Source organism: Pollicipes pollicipes, unplaced genomic scaffold (genome assembly GCF_011947565.3).
Source record: "Pollicipes pollicipes isolate AB1234 unplaced genomic scaffold, Ppol_2.1 Scaffold_7231;HRSCAF=8579_pilon_pilon_pilon, whole genome shotgun sequence".
Lineage (NCBI taxonomy): Eukaryota > Metazoa > Arthropoda > Thecostraca > Pollicipedomorpha > Pollicipedidae > Pollicipes > Pollicipes pollicipes.
This window is the reverse complement of record NW_023597034.1, coordinates 37,850,084-37,862,891: the sequence shown is the minus strand read 5'-3', so window position 1 is coordinate 37,862,891 and position 12,808 is coordinate 37,850,084. Positions and strand designations below refer to the sequence as shown.

The following is a 12,808-nucleotide window of genomic DNA, read 5'->3' as shown; positions in this document are numbered from 1 at the left end:
ACACTTCGGTCGTTCAGCGCCATGCTTGGTGCAACGCACGACAACTCCCATTGTTCCGTACAGCTGTTCACATCAGGATCCCTGATAATAAGGCTAAGACAGAACATCATCCACGGCTCCGGCACCGCTGTACTTGCAATGGCCGGCTCGGATCCAGCTCAGGGTGTCTTGCGTGTCCAATCCCTTCAAAAGCAATGCTTACAAACAGGCGTAGGATGTGCCACGACCGCATGACTGGTGTAACCAATATCACGTGTAAACGAATGCCAAGATCATACGCTGTTTCATTCTCCACGGTTTAAGATTTACGGAATGCTCTGCTTAGTGGACTGCCTGCCGCCAGTCACTTAAGTGTTCTTGGGGAAGGGTGCATGTCAAGGTTGCAACAAGCGTCAGAGATTTTCTGGGATGGAGCTATCCAAGACTAGTCTAGGTAAAACTTCGTTCTATTATTCAAAACAAGTACATTCGGGTCTGGTGTAAGCTAGTGGCATGTTAACTGCGCAGCTGCAGCCAGAAACATAGCGGAAATCATTTTCAGGAGAGGTGTAACTTAAAAAATTGCTCCAACGTCCCATAAATCTAAACCGAATTCCTGCGAAAACGCCCCTTATCTAGCGTGAACCTCTTGGCTCACAAAGAGGGGGAGGAGAGGCTCCTCTGGTTCTTCGCTTTGAGATGTCCCTGGCTGTAGCGTAATTAAAGTTACGATGTTCCTGCGAAACTAGCATAGAAAATCGATCCGAGCAAATTACAATGCTCGACTTTCAACACACGTGATACATACCTGCTTCTGCAGTCGATCCATCCATATGTTCGGAACTTTTGACGGCTCTCTTGTTTCATCAACGCTTGTGTAAATGAACAACTCACCGTCCCCAAAGGGAACTGCTCCAAATTACGTCGTCGTAAGTTGTCTCGTTAATTCCGTGAGTTTATGGGCACGTCATCGTATGACAGGAGCATCTGGTGCTCATTCCTGGTAGTTTGTTAGTTCTCCAACAGCTGTTGCGTGGAGAGTTTTTTTTAGCGTTGTCTTTATTTTCAGCGAAAATATCTGTGTCCTCTCGTTCTCGAACAGGAGCTGCTAAACTTGTCTCTAAACGCTCAGGCCTCGCATCCCACTTGCAGCGCCGAAATGCTATACTGGCAATTCAAACATAACAAGCATCCCACAGGTGTGATGTTATCCCGGGTTCCGCCAAAGTGCCATAGTCGCCGTGCACCTGACGACGGGTTCGACTATACCGCGCTCAGGCGAGTCAATGGGCGAAGTCATGGTCTGAAAATGGCGGCGAAATCCCAGAGAAACTCTCTTTAACTTAGTAGTCAGGACCTTCAAGAGTTAGAGCCTGAATGTTTGGGGGCATGAAGGCCCTTATGGCATGCAGCCACCGACTGAAACACAATAAAGTCTTTTACCTGGTAATAGCCACCTTAACGAGCAAACATTCCATCAACGCAAAGCCAGTTGACAAGCATTATGTCAACCTGTGTGCATATTTGTGGTCACGAAAGGTCTTTAGTTGCAGCATTGTGTTAAAACACCCATATGAAACATGCTGAGATTCCTCCTTCACGACGCTTATCGCTCTCATCAGAAAAACAACAATCTCGTCACTCCTGCTACAATATCCGCGGCAGACCACTGTAAAACTGCATGACGTCAAGCGTAGATAAGGACTCGCCACCACGGTACACTAGCACAACTCAGCGAACACCAGCCATGCCTGTAAATTGCATCTGTATGGCTGTCAGACTCACGTCAGCGACGTCTGTCAGCTGATGGACGTGCATAATGCAGTCAAAATCAGCATGCACTTGGCAGAGCACATGCTGTTTTTGAGCAAGCAATATATAACCCAGGCCCTGCAACATACCTTGAATCACCGGCCACGCCGTCGCACCAGACGGTCGCCCGCGCGACATGCGAATCCAGGCCCTGATGAGATGTGAGGACTGTGCCGGGGGAGGAGCTCCCCGACTCCTGTCACCGACTCAGGCCAGACTCCACGGGCGGACCGGCAGTGCTCGTCAGCCCGGTGTCCGCCCCCCCCCCCCCCCCCCCCCCAGCTGTTCACCTCGCCTCCGTACAAGCACCCCGAGACCAGGCTTTGGGTCTCACCCCGAGCTCACCGCCTGATAGCTGCGCGGTCGGCAGTCGGCGCTCGATCTCGTCCGCCACGCACCGCACGCGCGCCGCCGGGCCAGGGGACCCAAACACGGCATCACGCGTCCCGTGATCCCGAGCTCACCACCTGATAGCTGTGCTGTCGGCAGTCGGCGCTCGACCTCGTCCGTCACGCACCGCAAGCGCGCCGCCGGGCCAGGGGACCCGAACACGGCATCACGCGTCCTGTTCCAGCCTGGACCAGGACTGAGTCTACCCAGAATGAGCTTCAGTCAGTGCTTACCCGTGCTCCAAACTTGCCGTCTAAGGTATACACTTTGCAAGGAACTCACTCCACGTTGCACTCTTGGGATGTCGAAAACTTGGAAACCAAAGCTACCCTGAGATAACAAAGCCGAACACGTGGGGCTTAACTTCAATTATAAAGTTCTACGGACCCAAAACGCGGTTGGCATCAGTATGAGGAGAAATATAAGGAGATTTCGAAGAATAAGTATGTGCCATGCTTCAGCACGCTATGTTCGATGGATGTGTGACCTGAATGACTTTATATCACACCTGAGACCGAAGCAGCCTAAACGTTTACCAAATGAACACACATTTGGCAAACAAATAAAAACGGCATAGCAAGACAGTTGTTGCATGCGGTCACCATGCATATCTCATGTTGATGAAGACTGGTACAGATGGAATCAAAGCAGCTCCCAGCGTTGTATATTCTGTTGTGAGGAATTGCCCCGAACACCCTAAGTACCGCAGGTAGTCAGCAGCCAATGGAATAAGCCGACAACGAAGAACTTGGCTACCTTGGCACAAATGCGTGATTCGTTGCATTGCAATTAAGGATGCGTGGATTCACATCAGTTATGTAGTCATCAATCAGAAATCGGATGAAGCGTACATTAAAGCTTGCGCGACTGTTAGTGATCCACATCGGCTAAGACTTCAGACGATACGCTGAGTTTTACTCTTCCCCGGGGCGGCGCTTCGGAAAATCCTTGAAATTTACATAATACATCTTTCGACCGATCAAACTCGACGATGATTTTGTTGTTGTTGATTGTTTATAATTTCACTATATCTACAAAAGTTGGAGGATCCTAGCTTCTTAAGTCAAATGTAATGATACCTTCGTCGCGCCTTTGTCAAAGTCATGTTGGTGAAATGTTTGCCGATAGCGTAAGTTTGTCGTGGGGGCATCCTTTCCAAGAGAATTTCCTTTGCTAATTGATGGTATCGTATTCCACTGTATATTGATGGCACTCCATCACACAAAGTTGGGTAATTCCAGATCAAGCTAGTTTCAAATGCACCATCAGCATCTATTACAAAAATGGTTTTCCACCTTTGATTGCTGGAATTAACTTATCTTAGGAAATGACATTAATTGAATTTTAAATTTCATACCGCTGCTGCTATCTAACAATGCTTGACTTGTATTCTGTTGAGTCCTTGAGATACGGGCGCGGGGGCTAAACGCACAGAACTTCACCTGTGTCACCTGATCAAAATGTCGCAGGTCACACCTATGGATGGATCGCTATCAGAGTGTGGTTCATTGTGCCGAGACACGTTCAATACTCATTTCCTTCGTGTCCTAACTGCTACTGCTTTGAATAAAAAAAACGCCCATTGAAAACTTTACAAACATAATATCATACTTGAATCATCGTAAGACATCTTCACCGATTTTGCACGCGCTCTGCTGCAATTTTACTCCTCATATCCGATGTGTATTGTTCGTCTCCGGCATATTTATGCTTCGAGATCGCAGGATATCTGTGACAACCAAACGTGCCGCGAAGGCAAAACAAAAAAAAAACAACGAAAATGCTTGTCAGGTGAGCTTTAGCTTGTGCTTTTCACCGTTATCCGGCCATTTTAAAGCTGATTCATAGGTCTAGAAAGAAAAACGTTCCACAAGCTGTAAATTTCAGGGCAGGCTGCAAACTTACCGGAGGTGAGTAATGGGAGCAAAAGGGGCATGTAAAGATGGAAAAATAATTCATTTCTCTTGTTGACGGTATTCATATCATCGTTCTGAAAAATGACCTAACCATCCCCTTCTTGGCCACCCAGCTTTGTCCACGTTTTATTCAACTTTTGTATACTGACAGCCATATATGTATAGTTAGAGCTTCCTCTGCAGACACCGTTATATGAACGTTATTATGCTGGAGTCACGTACCTGGCAACGCACTAAACTTAACACGCTCGGAAAACAATGTCAGAACTGACCTTAAAAAACTTCTCTAGGGTCAGCGAAGTCTGACTGCACAGTTGAAGACAAAATATTACACTTGATGATGATGCTGATATTCGGATTTAGAGATACTTTTTACTCCAGTGGTCACTTGGGACCACACTTCTGGGATTGGGAGACAGTGCGCAACAACGATAGCTACGAAGCCTTACCAAGCGTCATATACCACCCTAAACTTTTTCGTAACTGTGAGCAAAAACACAAAACAAACCAGTGCATTATTATGTTTCCCGGCTTGAAACAGAATCCCTAGATTAGATCGTAGTTTGTATGTACCCTCGTCTCGAAACTTACCGCGCGGTGTAAATATTTCGCTTCTGCGCAGCCGCTCTGGCAAGCCAGCCGCTCCTCTTCAAGGTCAAGGACATCCAAGCAATCTGAAACGAATCCGGAGTGTTTCATTATCGCAGTGAAATGGCGCTCGGTGTAGATGAAGAAAAATTATCAATGAAATCGTGGATTTTTTAATGCTGAAATGCATCATGAGTAAAACATATTCATTGGAACCGGTATGTTACGTGCAGGAGCTTAGACATCTACAACTGGCAAGATATCTCTGGTTTAAGTAAGGCGTATCCAGCAATAGCTATGGCTTAAAGTGGTGAGGGAATAAACATTTCCGCAGCTTACGCCGGGAGCGTTTCGGGTTGTTGTGGTGTGCGTTTTGCAGAAAGTCGATTTTTATGCGATGCGCGGTTATACCGGAGCGATGAAGATAAATGGCGCACACTAACTGCCATCAAATCCAGGCTGCGTAAATGTCAGCTTAACCTTCACACAGCCGCATGTAAGAGCATTGCAGTTAGCAAAACGATTGAAAACTTCATCCCTAAAGTCCCAGGTTGGCTGCGGCTATGTGTGACACTTTCGAGCGCGTGCAGGGCATGTTTTAGGGAATTCGCCCAACTTTTCATTTAGTGTCCATTACCGCTGTTAGACACTTAATCATTCAAGCTATGCGCACGATGAGCCTAGCACAGGGCAATGAATCAGACGGCAATGAAGTGCGATTGGATGGGTGCACCAAGTTTGATATAGCACTGCCATTTCGCTACAGCAGTCACATTATCGCTCAATGGGCCGCGATATCAAATGTGGCTACCCGTCTGGTACTTGCCCATCTGTCCCGCCCATGAAGCCCGCTCTATCAGTCCATGAATCATACGGGGGAACGTGAACTTTCAGAAGAAGCTTTTGGCAATCATGCATCTTTCAGGCTGTCTGTCTGGATATTTATGGCGGTGTAGAACAGAAGTATGTTCGTTTAGCATGCAACAGAAGTGATTAAATATTGCAGTGTCGCACGACGTAAATATCAGCCTAGCGCCGAGCAGCGAATTCAGCACAGAAGTGAGACTAATATAAAAAGTATCAAAAACCTTACCGACGTGCTGTTGCTGTGAAGAAAAAGCAGCGAGCCACTTGATCAGGGAGCTTGCGCGTGCACATGATCATGCTCACGATACTTTCAGATGATCAACAATCATCAGAATGCTATAGTAGTGAGCATGGGCAGTGTTCACAACACTTAAGATGACAAGGACGAGGCGACAGGCGGTGAAATTCATTTGTGTTTATCGAGGTTCGAGGGAGGATGACAGGTTCACATGCGGGGCAGCTGTGCGGAGGCCATTGCTTAGGTACACCACGCAACGCACAGAGGGCTTCTGAGTGCTAAGCTCGCATTTCAAACACGATATACGTCCATTCATTTGCTTCCAGTTTCATTCAGGAAGCTATTTAGCTTCTTGCATGTAAGTGGGCCGTCATTCATTCAGACCGCCTCGCACCGAAAAAAAAAACACTGCTGTTCCGTACCGGTATACGCTGCGGTCGCCGGTTACTCTGACCTATTTTAAAAAGCCAGCAATGAATGCAAACAAAGTTGTTCCGAAATGGAGCATGAGGTCGATAGACGCTATCTCACCGCAGCATACACGATCGCTTCTTGGCACGGGCCATTTTTCGAGATTTGGCCCGACGTTTCGTAGAGGTATCTCCCGGATCTGAGTCCCCGCTAAGCTATAGCTTCCCCGCTGTTTGGCACGGCCGCCTGCCTTCGGCGCGGTGTCGTCTGCCTTTAGTCGGCGGTGACCGCGCGCGCTAGAGACGGCAGCCCTCGCCCAGCCCGGGTCCGAAAATCAATCTCAGCGCGGCGCCGATGGTTGCAAGCACGCCAGTGTTGCCGCTGATGTGTGAAGGCACGCAGATGCGTCAACTGCCCAGAAGTGCTGTGTTTTGATTGATCGTGCCACCGGCCGGACCCGTCGGCCAGGTTTTCACGGGTGAGCGGACAATAGAGGGACGCTTCGCGGTAGGCGCCTCCTGGCCCTGCTCTGCCCCTGGTCCGATGTCGACAGAGAGAGGGAGTGAAACGCATCGTTGAGATGGTGACAGCATGTCTGGAGAACCCCTAAATGCCGCTTTTAGCGATGTGGAAAATTGCGGGGCTGGAAAGCGTGGCAGCTGCAGGTCGTAAAATAAAACTGAAATGTCTCATATCATAGGCCAGCACGCCCTAAGGTCAGATTGAGGCCAATAATATCGCTCTTTCAATCATTTGATGACATGGGTTATGTATGTGGCCATGAGCGTAGCAAAGGCGAGTCCATCGCGCCGACGATGGCGGCGCAACAGAACCACAGCCGTCGCAGTCCCTACCCCTCACTGTCGCCGCGGGGCGGTCACGACCGGGCACGGTTTCGGCCGGCCATATTTCTCCCGCTGCCCAATACCCGCTGTCTGGTCCGGTCCGGCACGACAGTTCGTCCGGTTATATCGAACTTCGGTGGCCCTGTCGATCACCACCAATCCGTAGCGATGCGACTGAACTTCCTGGTGACCGAAGTCTTCATTATAGACTTATTTTTCAGCTGTGTTATGTGGTAGACCCGACCGTGCCCCAGCGAGCCTTGCTAAAGATATATCGGGAATGTTTGACAGCTTTGCTGTCATAGCTGCTAGTGTAGTTCTTGTGGCGTACCACGAGGCCTAGAATTATCGGATTTAGCTCGTCAATTAAAAGCCCCGTCCCGCGTCACGTCATGCGATAGCACGTTGCAAAAGCTGGCGTAAATCACGATTCGTTAAACACGTGCCAGCGGGTGTCGTCCCTGCGAAATCGACAGCCCGACCATACAGCGAATAACAACAGTGAGCCCTACCATACATAACACACCAACCACACCAATCAATAACACTCGTGAGCACCAATCGCGAGAAGGCACACAAGGCTCACGGCACCTGTCGACGTCCTGGGACCCGGCTGACAGTCTGGCGGGAGCTTCACCATCTCCAGCAGCGCCTCGGCAGGTCGGGGGGACCGGGAGACGGTGACGGTCACAGGGGCCCACCGAGCGACTCGAGACCCTGGCCGTCTTCGTGTGTGCTTAAAGGCCGCCGGGCTATCTCAGAGACTCGAGCCCGTGGGTGGGCTAGCACGACTGGCACCCAAATTCCTTACTTACAGCTAATAACTTTTTCCGGGGTCTGACATTTTTGGAGCCATGACCGCCTCGACATGGCAAGAAATTGGTCTTTATGTTGCCCACCGCGTATTACTCTGTCTATTGGACAGCTCCAAGCAACGCTTTTCACCATGAAGTTTGATCCCCTTGTCTCCTTGGCTTTTCACGTAATTGCTCTGGTTGTTCTGAGTTTTTCCATTTATTTCCTGCGTCTTAAAGGGAGTGTTCCACATGTGTATAGGGTTTTGAACTGAAATAGCCATCTTGAAGGTCATTTGGCGCAATTCACAGCCCTGCCTTTCTTAAGACCTAAATTAACACTTCTAGTTTCCGAGCTACACGCTCACCGAGATGTGCGGACTCTTGCAGGGAGACTATTTCAAGGTCACCCAAGCATCTATGACGTCATAATAACGTCATTCCAATCATGTCATTCCGTTGACCATGAAGCAATCAAGGCTAAGAAAAATAGGCTTGTCCAGTCGTTCATATCTGGCGTTCGTGAACACGATTTCAAGACATAACGGCCGTTGGTTGGCTCTCAATCCAAGTTGCGCAAGGTGCGATGACATAATTAAATTATGAAGTACTGAGAAGTGTATTTGCTTAACAGAGAAATTGTGTTGTCTGAAGCAGCCTTTTCCCCTAGGAGTACACCAATAGTCATAAGAAAGCTTTTTCATCATGTCTGATGCTTGTTTTAATCTCTCCAAATGTGGGCATTTTCTTCAATCGCCATTGTCTCTAAATAATCCCCGGTAGTATTGACTGCCTTAGAGAATCAAATTGAAGATCTCTCAGAAATGGACTGAAACGCTTAGACATTCTGACTTTTGAGTCCCTGAAAATTACTGAGGCGGTCCTTGCCTGTCTCAGCAATTTACTGAGCATTGCAAGCATTAGTTGTAACCAAATGGCGCGGCGAGAGACAATAAGGAATGCAGCTATTGCTTGGTTAGCTGATAGCAAGATTAAAGAACAGAATGAGCAAAGTATCTCGAAAAATATGCCTTTGTATGGGATGTGCGTGAACTGACAACTAGAAAACTTCCGAAATCGATGTCACTTATGAAGACAATGGAATTGATCGCTCATCTTCCCTTGTGATAGATCATATTGTTGTAGAACAACGCTGCGCAGCACTGAAGCACCGCTGGTGGCTGCTACCCTTGTTAACGGCGAGGACCGCTGTGTTCATTAAAGCTATTAAAGGGCCATTAGCAAGGTTGGTACACGTTGCCCGGAAAACGTCTTGAAACACCTCCCATCAGACATCCTCGAACATCAAGGCAGCAAAGGCGCCCGAGCACGCGGCAGGGCTATTTGCACATGGTTCATTGTCCATAAGAGCCGAATGCCGACGCTGGCGGCGTAGCGAAACACTCGCCGTGCATGCTGCAAATGAGACTCACGTGATTAACGTCGCAAGTAACGGAAGCGGGCGTCTCCTTCACGATCATTTGGCCAACGGCTTTGGCGAGCCTTGCCAAAGCAATGCTTTTTAAACAAAGGGTTATTCTCATGCAGAGAGGAGGTGCCCGCTCACTGTTGATGCAAATCTTGTAACAGCATGCCGCAAACCAATAGGCGGATGATGGGTATCCCATCGGCGTAAAGGTGCAACTGATCACTTCCAGGCCCAGCCCGACTCAAACCTGGACCCTGCTTGTTCATTTACCGCGGTCCAGCCTACAGAGCCGACCATGACGCTTTTGTTAGCCTAGCACCATTGCAATTTTGGAACCGAACGAAATAATTCCGGCGATTGAATATTTCACGCTGCAATCTAACTCAAATCACGTCAGTCTTGCATACAAAGCCGGGCGATGGATGGGCAGCGAACTAGATGGAGAGGCTACGCGGGGCGGGGGGCGGCGGACTCCGACACGCCGCACGCCGCGGTACATCGACCGTCGTGAGCGATCGCACCCAGTGGTCGCTCGCGCCACCGGCCTTAGTGCGGCAGACCGGACTGGTACGTGCCTTCGTCTCTATGTCTGTAGCTTTATCCGAGTCTGTATATGTATCTGTATCTGTACCTGTACCTGCACCGGCCCGCGTGCTGTCGGCCGCAGGAGCAGGTCCGGCGGGTACGGACATGCCCGGCGCCCCTGCCTGAACCAGCCGACCTGTCAAACAAGCTGTAACGCGCTTATAAGCGCCGCGCCCGGCTGTTATGACGGCCGACTGTGCACCATTAACTAAATTTATGGAGTGGCGTGCGGCCGACGCGTCGCATTGCGCCGGGCCGGCTGCCATGCTACTGGCTGCTGGCTGCCGACGCCGGTATAAGGCATGAGTGGCCGTGTTCAGCCTTTCTGCTAACAGCACGGTGGACAATGGCCTGTAGACGGAAGCCTCCGATCCTCATCACAGTCCGCCAAATTGTTTTCCGCATGGTTGTACGAACGCCACATCAGAAAAGCATCGGCAATGGCAAAATCACGTCCGTCAGTGATCATTCGTTGTCGCGCGTGGATGAATAATTGAAGAGCAGAGCGCAATTCCGAATGGGCCTGGCGCAGGTCGTGTAGTCGATCGTAGGCACGGTTTGGTGGTGGCTTTTGCCAGGCTCAGCGCCACGTTTCGCTAGGTTCTGATCAGCCAATCACTGGCTTTGTGGGTCGTATTGAGCTGTTGGCATCCATCTAAACTTGGCCCGACATAACCCCATAAATAACTTCGACGATATGACATCAAGCACTTAAATGTCACAGGAACCATGCTATAAAAAGGATCTGGTTAATTAGGCGATGACAAAGTGTAGCTCGTGGTGTGAGCAAGGAAGACCTTGAGCTCCTGGTTTGTTTTTAGCATTGCGAATTCAAAGTTGTCATGCTGACAGTTACCAACATTCATTTGCAGTGACTGTTGCCTCGCGACCATGAGCACGGCTTGAAACGTGGAGCACCATTTGTAACATTTTGTAATATCCATTTTCACCATTTTAGCAAAGTAGCCATTTTTGTCCTTGGCAACGTCGTTAAACCACTTCCTGCCCTGCATGTTCAAGGTCTTTATGCTGCTAACTGTCATCATGACAGCCTTGACCTCTGGTTGTCGAACTGCAGTTGACCTGCAGCTCACTCCAGTGCAGTAAAAAACGTTACACCTGCTTTTTTGCACGCATAATTAACAGCGTGCATATAAAAATGTTTCAACTTTCGAAGCCAAACTATCAGTTGTTCAACATTCATTGATTTTAAAGAAACAGGACTGTTAAGATGATTTAACCATGAAATAAGCGTAAGAAAAAGTGGCTTTTTTAGTTGTTAAAGACTTCCATTTTTGAGGTAATGTAGCTCGGTCCAAGAAGATCTAGTCTTTCGTGTGGATTGCAAACAGGCATATTTACCTGAACAACGCACTTGACGTAGAAGTAAAATAATATGACGAGACCCACCTTTTCAACGTTTCAATAATTTGGTGCTAACTGTGCAATCAGGAAAGACGTTTTTTAAAGAAATCTGTCACATAATAGCTTTCCTGTCAACTTTTCCTACTGGTGGTTGTTTTCATACATGGCAAGCCGGAATGAGAAGCAAGGTACAGGACGGGAAATAAGCCACCCTAGTGCCATTGGCGGGTTTCTTGGCGATCTGATACAAACCGAACAACATCCCATAATGGGTGACGTCACAACATTGTTCTTCAATGACGGAGCAAACGGTCCGTCAAGAACAAAAATCTGTTGCAATTCATTTGTTACTTTGATAGCTTTGTCCACGCGGGACACGCCTATGTGAAGAGCTGCTCTATTACTTCAAAAGAACTGGAATGAAATCAAGGGTGGTGGATAAATTAATCACGCACCGCATTCACACCACCGTTTTCTATTCACGCGTGCGTGCGATTGTTGTCCTTGGCTTAGGGATGGTGAATATCTTTGAAGCAAGTCCACTGCGTGAACGTGACTGTATTTCTTGCACGTTGGTTTACATCAAAGAGAATCAGATGCGGTGAGAACACTCCCAACAGCACCCAAAAACCACATTCATGGTGCTCAAATGCAATGCACACGTCAGTGACGACCTGAGGTCTTAAATTCACGTAGAATCGTCGCTCGATACCCACGTTTTGCGTGTCATTTGAAAAAAAACTGAATCTACTCCTTCTTGAGAATACCGAATGATTGATAATTACAGGTTACTCCTTGATAATTACAGGTTGCTCCTTGATAATTACAGGTTGCTCCTTGCCGCCCCAGACGGCGTCTAGCCCGAGGGCTGAGAGCGGGCGCTCGCATCACAAGTGATGGCACCATCCGACGGTCATGTCATGCCCCATTGTCCGTACTCTGACGCCATGTGCGGTGCAACGAGGCAAGCAAGCTGAACCTGCTGTTACCGGTCATAGGAAAACACCTTTCACAATTTCTAGGCTTCTAGATAGAGGAGCAGTTTAGTAAGTTGAGTCAGAGTCTGAGAACGGAGAAATTGAGCGGTCGATTCCCAAAATACGTTCAACAGACGTGCTTCTCCCCGGATTTGGCCCACTTTCTTCTCAATGTCGGAGGGGCGGGGGAGGGCTTAAGCGCAAGGTGGGGGATGAAGCCCAAGTTGGGGGATGAGCTGAAAAGGGACCTACAACCTTGGCTGTAGGCAATATGTTTTCTCTGCGGTTCGGTTTGTTTTGCCGCTTTACTAGGTCAGATCATTATGTTGCTTACGTCGAGGCCGAAAGCTGATATACCGTCAACTAACAGGAATCTGGTAGCCCTAGCTGCCCTGCCCAATTCTATCCGGCCAGTCATGCTTCCGACGGGCTTTGCAACCGATGACTGCAACCAGTCGAGGTACCCAAGCTGGCAGTCAAGCAACCAGTGGTCGTGCCGACATGCAAATTTCAGCATCAGGTACTTACACTTCACGCACGAGGCCCCAGCCAACCTCACGGACGCATTATAGTTGTTGCATCCGAGCAGGCACGGCTGGCTGAGGGTCTGAA

At 48.8% G+C, this 12,808-nt stretch overlaps 1 long non-coding RNA gene across 1 annotated transcript in view; it reads right to left on the bottom strand.

Moving 5' to 3' along the window:
- LOC119110563 (uncharacterized) overlaps positions 1-12,808 on the bottom strand; it is a 48,005-nt gene that overhangs the window by 18,776 nt on the left and 16,421 nt on the right. Inside the window, exons 2-3 of the long non-coding RNA XR_005095509.1 lie at positions 12,725-12,803; positions 4,689-4,771 (exon numbers count right to left, since the gene is read on the bottom strand). This is a non-coding gene — a long non-coding RNA (uncharacterized LOC119110563). The remainder of the gene's footprint in view (positions 1-4,688; positions 4,772-12,724; positions 12,804-12,808) is intronic.